The 10,174-nt window shown below is 56.6% G+C and overlaps 1 protein-coding gene across 1 annotated transcript in view; it reads left to right on the forward strand.

Moving 5' to 3' along the window:
• The window catches only part of CXXC5 (CXXC finger protein 5), a 33,093-nt gene that overhangs the window by 1,491 nt on the left and 21,428 nt on the right, over positions 1-10,174 (forward strand).

Genomic DNA, 10,174 nt, shown 5'->3' on the forward strand with positions numbered 1-10,174 from the left:
CGCGTTTGCTCAGGAAGCGGTGGGGAGGGGGGCTTGTGTGATCGTTCGGCCCTCGCCCCCGCCGGAGCCGCCCCGGGCGGCTGGCAAACAGAGTCCCTTTCAAGTTTTCCGCTGGGGCCGCCTGGCGGGGGCTGCGTGCGCGGTCGCTGCGGACTTGTTTGGAGCGCTATTTGAACGCCCGGCGCCACCTCAGCTGCCCTGGCTCGCGGGGGCGGGGGTGTCCTTCCGTGCAACTGAGAGCATTTCAATTAGACGTTTTTACTGGTCGCCCTGGCCTAAGCTTCACGTGAGCCCCCTTCCTGAAAGATCCCGTATCCTGGGTCCTAACTGCCGCAGAAACCCCAGGAACTGGTACCTGAGGCCTCCTCCTAACCCCCTTTTTGAGAGCGATGAGGGGAGACTGAGGTCGGTGCTACCTACTACTGCCTAGTGTTGATTTAGCAGTTTCCCTGGATGAGACTCAAGCAGAAGCTGGGACGGGGGGAAAGGGGGGGCGGAGTGGGGGGATTGTGGCCCGCTCTGCAGCTGTCACCCCCCTCCCAGAACGGAAGTCGTTCTCTCCTTGGGGAGGGAGAGGGGGTGATTTTTGTCCTGCGATGGGGTGGGAACAGCTGAGGAAGGTTGGCCTCTGAGTTCTCAGTCAGCCCTCGGGAGCTTGGTAGAAGCACCCCCACTTCATCTTGGCATGAGCTGGGGCTCTCCCAGGGAAGCCCGTAAGCCAGCCTAGTGGCTCCCTCTCTGAAGCCACCTCCCTTCCCAAGGTGGGGGCAGAGGTTCCTCTGCAGAAGACAGACCCTCAGCTGGCTGGCTGTCGGTTGGCGCCTTATTTATGTGTGTATTTGGGTCCGGCTGTTTTCCCCGCTCAGCAGGTGACCCTGGCCTGGGCCTCCTATCTCTCCCCCGACAGAGCCTGTTGACTTACCCGTGGGCCAGCGGCCTCGTCTTTATCACGTGAGGCCTGGAATGTCCACCCGGCTGGGCTGGGCTGGGCCCGGTGGGGGAAGGGAGAAGGAGGGGAGAATTCTGCATCCAGGGCCCAGACCAGCATAGGCTTCTGTTCCATGGGCTCCCACTGTGAGTCCCAACTCTTGATGCCTCTTCCTACCTTTTTGCCTGCCTTCTACCCATTTGGCAAGTATGAAACTGAGGCTTGTAGGAGTGTGGCAAGCAGGGTTGTATCTGGATGAAGAACCAAGTCTTAGAGAATTAAATACCCCACCTTCTTTAGGGCCCTACCTAGCTATTTATGGGAGAGTGGAATGAAAATGGGGGTCTCTCTGGGGGGTAGGGGTGTGGGCTGAGCTGAGGTCAGCCAAATTTTTAGGATTCTGGATAGGGTGGAGGAATGAGGGGTATACTGATGAGCCAGACCCAGACCTGCTTTCCTAGAGCCCCCAGTCTGGTGGGGTGACCAGTAAGGCAAAACTAATCCCCCAGTCATGGTGCTCTGGAGCAAGGCCTTATTGGCCAAGGATGAGGCAGGGCTCATTTGCTGTTATTACTGTTACTATTATTGTCTATTCTCTATGTGCAAATCACTTATTCATTCATTGCCCCAACGTGTATTTTTTGAGCACCTACTATGTGTCAAGCCCCACCTTTCTAACTCTGCCCCTGCTTTGGAGGCAGGCCCAGGGTAGAAGCACCTCCCTCTTCCCCACCCCCTGGGGCCTGAATTGGGGCTTCCCACCCTTTTTTCCGGTGCTCTCCCTCCCTTATTCCTACCACCTGGTGCTGTTCTAGCCCCTGTGTGAGTGAGTGTGAGTGTGTGAGTGTGTGTGTGTGTGTGTGTGTGTGAAGTGCCCTTGATTAAGTGTATTAATAGTTAAACTCTCACCACTCATAGCTGGAACTCACCAGACCACAAAAAGCCTCCCCAGTTACTCACGCGCTACTGCCCAACAAGAATATCCCACTCAAGTTTTTTTTTTCTTTCTCTTACTTCCCCCTTCATTCCCCCCAACTCTGAGCCCACCTCCCAGGCTACAGGCAATGAGAAAGGACTGGCCCCCTCAAAGACCCAGGAATCTCCCAACCATTCCACCTGCCCCCTAAAGCCCAAGGCAGTGTCAGCTGCTAGATGAGGCTGTGTGGGTCTAGTCTGTTGGTCTGGGATGTGGGAAGCTGGGTGGTGTGTGTGCCTATGACTCAGGGCATGTGGTATCTGTAAATCTGTGTTGAACGTGTGTCCGTCTGCCTGCCTTGGGGGGTGGGAGTTTGAGCATGTGTATATTTGTGCATCAGGGCATATGTATCTGTGGATCTAGGAGTTGTGTGTGTCTGCCTTGCATCTGTACCTGTGTTTGTGAATCTGAGTATATATCTGAAAGTTGAATTTGTCCTTGTAAATCTGGGAATGTGCATATTCTGAGTTGTGTGTGCTTAGAATTTTGGAGTTATACTTGTAATTTGTGTAGATCTGTGTTTTGTATATTCTTGTAAATCTGAGGGTGTCTGACTCCCCAAGTAGTGTATGTAAATCGGTAAAGTGGTGTGTGAATCTGGGAGTGGGCATATCTGAGCTGTGCGGGTAGTGGTCTGTGTCTGTCTTTGGTGGCTGGTGGCTGTGTTCCTTTCTCTTTCTGTATCTGTCTTCCCGTCTGTCTTTCTGAGTCTCTCCCTCCCTCCTTCCTTTCTGGTTGAGGTCCTGAGTGTGTGTGTGTGTATGTGTGTATGTGTGTGGCATTGAACCTCTCCCGCCCCGTCCTTCCCCTCCTCTGCCCTCCCTGGCAGTAACTGGGCAGCCTCCCCGTCTGCCTGCCTGCTGGGAGTTTTGGAAGCTGTGGAGGGAGACAGGCTGGGGCCGGGGTGACAGCGCGTATCCACGGCGATGGCAGCCTGTGATTATGGGAATAAAAGGATTTTAAGGTCATGGGTGTATTTTTTTTTTTGTTTGTTCTGTTTTGTTTTTTCCCCCCTTTGGTGGAGCCGGTGGCAGCAAAGGGCCAGAGCTGTGTGTCTGCAGGTTGGGAGTCTGTCCCCATGCAAATGAACATGGATATGTGGTGCTTTCCTGGAAGCATGAACACATGTGTGTACGTGCATGAGCAGAGCCTGTGAAAGTATGTGTTCTACATGTGTTCTAGCTGCCTGCTCCCTGTGTGAGAGTCCACAGGGCTGTTCCCTGGGGGAGAATTCCCAGGAAAACTTTTTGCTTCTGGGTATGACATGGAGCTGGAACCCTGCAGTCCTCTATATCCTTAAGAGCCGTCTGGCCTGATCCTTGCCTGCCTGACCTTCCCTCCACAGTAGGGTGTCTTTTGCCAGAGACTGGCTAGGCCCGGTCACCTGGGCCAGGCCACGTCTTGGGGTGTCAGTGCCCCTGGCCCTGCTCCAGTCCCTGTAATTGCATTCTGCCGCCTAATCCCCCGCCAGCTCAATTAGATCGCAAATTCTTCTTCATTTCCTGCCTCTGATGCTGGCCTCCCTCTGGGCTCACAGGGCCTGGGAGAGAGGGAGGGGATCCTGCCTGGCTCCTGCCAGCACTAGGGGCTCTTAGAGGGTATGATTAGTTGCTGGCACACTGGCCCTGGGGTGCAGGTTGGAACCCTGGAAGCCGACAGGGCAGGGCTCTGCTGGCCCTCTTTGGACTAGCCTCAGTAGCCCTGTCGCTGGGGGAGGGGCTTGTGCTATCTGGTACGGGGGCTCTAGGTAGACCAAGCAGATCACTCTGGGCCAGGCGCCTACACACTGCTGTCACCCCGGGTCCCCACAGGCTCTGCTCATGTTCTGTTCCCAGACCAGTTGCTGGTCACCCCCGGGCACAGTAGTTGTGACCTTGTTTTTGACCTTTCCATGGCGTCTGTTTTGGAAGTCAGTAGGACCACTGAGCTCTTCTCTACTAGGTCCCCTTGACTTCCTCCCTTGACCTCACCCAGACAAGTGTGTTTGAGCACTGGCTCTGGAGTCACACCTCATTCCAAATCTTGGCCACGCCACTGTCTAGCTGGATATATGACCTTTGGGTGAGTTGTGTTTTCTGTGATCCTCAGTTTCCTTATCCCTGAAATGGGATAATAAGTGTGCCTGCCTCACAAGACCATTTTCAGGTGGACCCAAGGATAGTTGGTCAGTGCCCAGCACCAGCACCTAATCCACAACATGCAGTAACAGTTGGCTTTTCTGGTGACAAGGACTTCATACCATACCCCCAGTGAAAAGGAAGAAAAGAGTGTGTGGCTCACACGTAACGTTTCCGTGTCCATTCTACTCGTTACCTGGTGTGTGCACATCACTTTGCCTCTCTGGGTTTCTCTTCCCCATCTGTAAAATGGGACTGATAATAGGCCTGACCGCCTAGAACACATGGGAGGGTTATCTGCATGCAGATGCTTGGCCCCAGCTGCCCGCCCCAGCAGGTTTTCAGCCTATTGGTTCCCCTCATTTTTCTTCTATCACACCAAGCCTAGGGTGGTGTGGGACTGGCGAAGGCATGGGCTCAGGGACAAGGGGACTGGCCAAGGTCATGAGGCTGGTAATGGGGCCTGGGTGGAGTGGGAGGGTTAGGGGATGACCTGCTGGCTTGCTCACTCGTTTACTCGCTGGCTCAGCTGAGCTGTGAGGCATGGACTTCCCTCCCCGCTGGTCTCTGTGGAAAGTGGTGGCTTGGCTGATTTTTTTCTGTAAAGGGGAAGCTGGATGTCTACCCTCTCCTTCCCCAGGAGGCACCCATGGCAGCGGCTGTGCTGACAGGCCTCCTGGCCTGCTTGCTAGGGTAGGTGGCAGCTCTGGAAGGCCGGCTGCACACAGATCAGCCAGAGGGAAGAGGGAACCGCTAAGGTCCCCTGCCATCACTAATCCCCATGGCCCCTCCCACCTTCAGCCTGTTCCCTTTGGATGGAAAGACAGAAAGGAGCCACAGCAGGAGAGTTGGGGGGACTGGTTCTGCTGGAGGTGGTAGAGAGGCATGGGGTGAGGATAGGGCGTGAGGAGCCCTCTGCTGCAGGGTCCCAGTATCTCTCTGGCTAGTCTCCTTATTTCTATGACCTCTGTCACTCACTGGCCTAGGTTCTTTAATATTTCATGGCCTGTGGAGCCAGCCCCCTGCCCTAGCCCCCTTTGTCTGTCTGCTGCCCCCCTTGGGGCATCCCTGTCACTGAATTACTCCGAGGGGCTGCCTCCCGCCTTCTCTCAACTGGCCCTAACACCTTCTGTGCCCCTCCTGACCTGTGTCCCCCACCCTCTACTTGTCACACCTTCCGCCTCATACACATTCTCTCCCCTTCTCTGACATCGTTGACCATCTCCCTGCCCTTTTCCTCCATTTTCCTCTTTTGTTGGCCTCCTCCTCAGCGGAACAGAAACCGTGGCAACTGGTCCGTCTGCCTGCTCCCCTGTCCACCCCTTCCTGCCCCCTCCCCCTGGCTGCGCTGGGCGTGAGAGCTGGTTTTATTTATTTTTCTGTTTGTTTGGGAAGAGGGCAGTGGCAGTTCTGGGCCCTGGCTGCTGCGCTCTGCCTAGAGCGGCGGGCAGGCGGGCCTTGCTGGCCTCCCAGGAATGCGGCCGGGACGCCCCGCGCTATATTTACTCCCCTCCAGCTGCTGGCCCCAGCAGGGCAGAGCCAGGCCTGCCCGGTGGCCTTGGGGGAGCCCTGTGCCCCCCCCTCCCCCGTCCAGCAGACCCCACGTAGCCCTTGGGCCTACCGCTCCCTCCCTTGCCTGTGACCTCTCCTGACCTCCTTGGACTTGCCTGGCCTGCCAGCAGGAACACCCGTGTGCCATGCCAGCACAGGCATAAACTGCGGGCGCCAGGGCCTGATTCCTGTGGGGCAGCACCTGGCAGCCCCCCGCCCCCACCGAGGGGCCTCGCCTAGGCCTGTAATCTGGTGGCCAGAACTATGCAAAGTATCTTTCTGGGGCTCTCCCCAGCAGGCCTGGTCCCTGCTCTTGCCACAGTCCCCTCAGCTCTGCTGGCAGGGGTAAGGGGGTGGGGGCCTGGACAGCTTTGAGCAGCTGTGTTCTGGGCACTGCTCTCCCCCTCCCATGCAACATGCCCTCTGCCGGACCTCCTGGAGTCCTCAGGTAGACATCTGTGTGCACACCTGAGTGCTTGGACATACGTGTGCAACACATATGAACACATGCTGGATTGTGTCCTTGGAGGCAGGACCATGCCTCCTGTCATTGAGTCCCTCATTCATCAGATGCGCACAGGGGTTTGTGAGCCCGCTCCCTGCCAGCCATGCAATGGGATATGGCAGTGATTCCTTCTCATGCCCCCAGTGTCTGGCACCAGCTAAGTACTAGAAGAGCTTTAGCTGTTGCTATAATCAATTGCTATCCCCCAATTATTACTGTAATAATAATAATAATAATAATAATAAGTTGCCACAATGATAATGGCAAGGGTTAACATCCTAAACCCTTACTGGGGCAGGCACTGTGTTAATGGCTTTCTTTAATCCTCACAGTAGCCCAGTGGTTGGATGCTGTTAGCATCCCTGTATACAGATGAGGAAACCGAGGCTGGAGAGTTTGTTACTTGCCCCAGGACTTGCCACGTGGGATTGGGTCCTGACACAGTCCTTGACTGGCTGTGAACACCAGGAGAACAGCCATAGTTGGTCTGCATGTTTACTGCACCGTCTACACTGCCTGGCACACAGCAGGCACTTCCTATGTTTGCTGACTAGAGGCCTTGCTCTCTCCTTCTTGGGGCCCTCATACTCTTGGCAGGGGACCTGACATGTTGGGAGATGGACTGATTGACCAGTTGGACAATTGAATGAATGAATGACCAGATGATTCAGTGGGAATTAGTGCTCTCAAGGGACATTGGGTGGGAGATGGGCTTGTGCTGGTGTTTGGACTGCTATGTGGAGATCAACTGTCCCTGTAGAGGATTCTGGGAAGTGAGATGAGGGGTAGGGCTGAGAAATGTGCCTAGAGACCAGTAGGCTGCTGGGGCCTAGCCCTCGGGGCAGGTCATGTCTTCTGCCAGGATCCCAGTTTTTTCATCTGTCAAATGGGCTTGGGAGGCTTTGTCCTGGCTGGCATTCAGTCGGCCTGGTCTGGGACTGGCCTGGGGAGCCTGAGAGGTGAGGGACATTGGTGGAAGGGAGGAAGCAGTGGGTGGTGAAGACAGGAAGATGAAGCGTGGAGCTTGGCTTGGAACCTGAGAAGCAGGGGGACCAGCCCTGACCTGACGCCTGTCCTCCCTCTGAGCTGCGGGGTGGAGGTGCAGGCTCACAAACCCCTAGCTCCTCACTCTTGTTCTGACAAGGGCTGGGCTTCCTGACATCTTTGCAGCATCAGTGACTGTGTGTGCCATGAGAGGGTGGCCTGTCCTCCAGGACTAGAGTGGCTCTATCTCCTGGCATTACCCCCACCTCCCCCACCTCATTTCCAGTTCCTGTTGACCCTGATGGAAGAGACCTATCCCCTCTCCTGCCTGACCCACCTTCTCCAAAGCTAGATGAGGAATCAGCTTTTAGCTGGGCCCCTAACTCCAGTTGAGAGTGGGCTTGGCCCCCTTTCTTCTTGCGAGTATAAGATCTTGGTGGCCTAGAATTTTTAGTCACAGGAATTTAGAATCAGAATGCTTGGAGCGGAGGGATTCTTTTCAGGATTCTTGTCGTGTTGGGATTCTAGAATCACAGAACCATGAGTTTTACTGCAAAGGAAGCATGAATGGTCATGTTTCAATCTTGTTTGACGCTAGGAGACAGTGAGGATCTGAGAGGAGGGGCTTCCCTGTGGTGCCCTCAAGTGACATGAGTATGTACCTGAGACAGAAACCCAGGTCTGCCTCTGGTCTACCCCTCGTTGGAGATCTGGCTGGCATGGGGAGTGGGCTATGTGGGCCCAGTCAGGCAGCAAAGGGGTGCAGATAGCCTGTAGGCACAGGAGGGGTCCTCACGGCGGTGCCCACCCACCCGCTGCCCACCCGCCTGCTGCCCACGCTTCCCGAGGCACCAGTGTGAGGAGGAAATGCCGGCTGTTGCTTCCAGCGACAGCCGGCAGGGCCGGGCGGCTTCCCAGCTCCCCCTCTGATTCATGGCCGCCTGCAGCTCCCCCCTCCCCTGGGGGCCTCAGCAGCCCCATCTGTGCAATGGGGAGAGGAGGCTCTACCCCAGAGTCTAGCGTCACAAAGACAATACATTTGGGGCTCTTTTCAACAGCACATTGATGCTTAGAGAGTGTTGGGAGACTAGCTTGGAATAGCCAGCTGGGCATTTGGACCCAGAGCATTGAGAAGTTCTGCCTGGAGTCAGTCTCCCTAATGTCTCCCGTAGTCTGGGGGTGCCGAATTGATTCTCCCAAAAAGTGTGGTGGGTGGTAAAAGGAAGAACACTGGATGGGAGGCTTAGGTCACTGGGTTCTCTCTTGACCTCAGTATACTCATCTGCAAAATGGAGGTTGTTATTCCATGAGATCTCATTCAGTGTCAACTCTGCCTGGGTATGTGCTGGATGATGGGCATACTGGGGATGCTGAGGCAGGTAGCAGAGTGCTAGGACAGAGAGGGGGTCTCTTTGGCTGCAGACATGGGGTGGGAGTATGGTTTGGCTGAAGGGGTGGCTCTGGAAGAAGGAATGAGGTAGAGGGAGATAAGGAGCCTGCCAGCAAGGCACTGTCCAGCGGAAAATCCCAGCCACTCTCAGGAAGTGTTTCCTCCACCGGGCTCTGGGAGAGAGGCAAGACAGGAAAGCGAGTAGCTAGGGGCAAACAGTCCCCCAGCCAGTCCTAGTGGAGATGTCCCTGGCCTGGCAGCTGGGCGGGTGTGCCCCTTGCTCTGCGGGAGGGCTGGAACGCACCCTCCACCATGCTCTGAGGCTGGGCCTGTGGTGGGAGGGCCAGGACTGCCAGGAGGGGCCGGGCCATAGTCCAGATTTCAAAGCCTTCCCCAGGGGCCTCGTGGTGCCCTCCGCCCTGTCCTGAACTGCTGCCGCGGGGGTGGCAGATGCTGTTTCATCGGCTGAGGCGAGTGGGAGGCCTCCGGAAGGTCCTCCTGGGAGGTTCCGGGGGGCAGTGGGGGCGTCGGCAGCTGCCGCCCAGCCAGAGCTGGCTCACAGTGGCCTCCCAGGTCCCTCCATACCCCAGGCTTGGGGCCCGGGGGTGGTGCTTTGGAATTGAGACTGGTTCCCCCCCCCACCCTTGCTTCATCCCCCCAACACACACACACACACACACACACGCGCGCGCGCGCGCACACGCGCACACACACATGCACACACACTGCCCACCAAGCTTCTTGGCTCTGGCCCCCTCCCATCCCTGGCTGTGTCTGCAGAGCCCCCCGGGGAAGGCAGGGGAGGAGGCGCAGCGGGCTCAGAACAGCGGGTGCCCGTGCAGCCAAGTATTTGTGCGAGCTGTCAGAGACAGACAGGCATGTGGGGAATTTGGTGCGTGTGGGGTTGGGGGAAGCAGCCGGGTGGGCAGGCAGGCAGGAGGAGGGAAGGTGGGGGTGCCTCCCCCGCCTGTTGAACCCTGCAGAGACCACCATTTTCCCCAGCCCCACACCAGAACGTATGTCAAGCAGTGTCTTCCTGCCGCTACCAGGACAGTGAGACTGTGACCCTTGCTAGAGTCTGATATGGTGCTGACACTGGGGAAGGGGGTGCCATGTCGAGGGTTGGAGCCTGGGAGAAGCTGTCTGGTGAAGTGTGGAGCCAGGCAGGAATCCGGGTTGTGCCCGACTATGGCCTCCAGGAAATAGCAGCTGTCATGCTCCCGCGTCCCCCCGCACCCCCCACCCCCCCAAGCCTGGCACAACTTGTTTCCTGGCCAGGGTCCGGCTGGGGCAGATTGGAGGAGCCTGGTATTGCCCAGTCTGGGCAAGGAACAGGCTGAGTGGAAGGGGCCATGTTTATAAGCCTACAGGTACTTGGGGTGCTGGGGAGGGGCTCCCCTAGCCATTGTTTTGCTAAAGCAGGTTGGAGTCACTTGGACAAGGGGAACTTGGCCCTTATTTCCCTGCACAGAGACCCCAATTTAGTCACCTTTGGGGTCTGCTCTTCAGTAGTGCCTGTTAAGCATGTTAGAGCCTAGAGCCTGAGTAATACTCGATGTTTCATGTCTGAGAGCCCAGAGAAGGGGATACACTGGCCCAAGATCACACGGTGGGCTCCCCAGCCTTTTCTCTACCCTCATGTGGGTGGAGCCAGCGGGAAGAGGTGAACATTGGGGGTTTTGCTGGGGTGGGGGGACTATATTTAGTCAGTCCTGCCGAGCCA

The sequence above is a fragment of the Crocuta crocuta genome, unplaced genomic scaffold (assembly GCF_008692635.1).
Source record: "Crocuta crocuta isolate KB4526 unplaced genomic scaffold, BGI_CrCroc_1.0 scaffold64, whole genome shotgun sequence".
Taxonomy (NCBI): domain Eukaryota; kingdom Metazoa; phylum Chordata; class Mammalia; order Carnivora; family Hyaenidae; genus Crocuta; species Crocuta crocuta.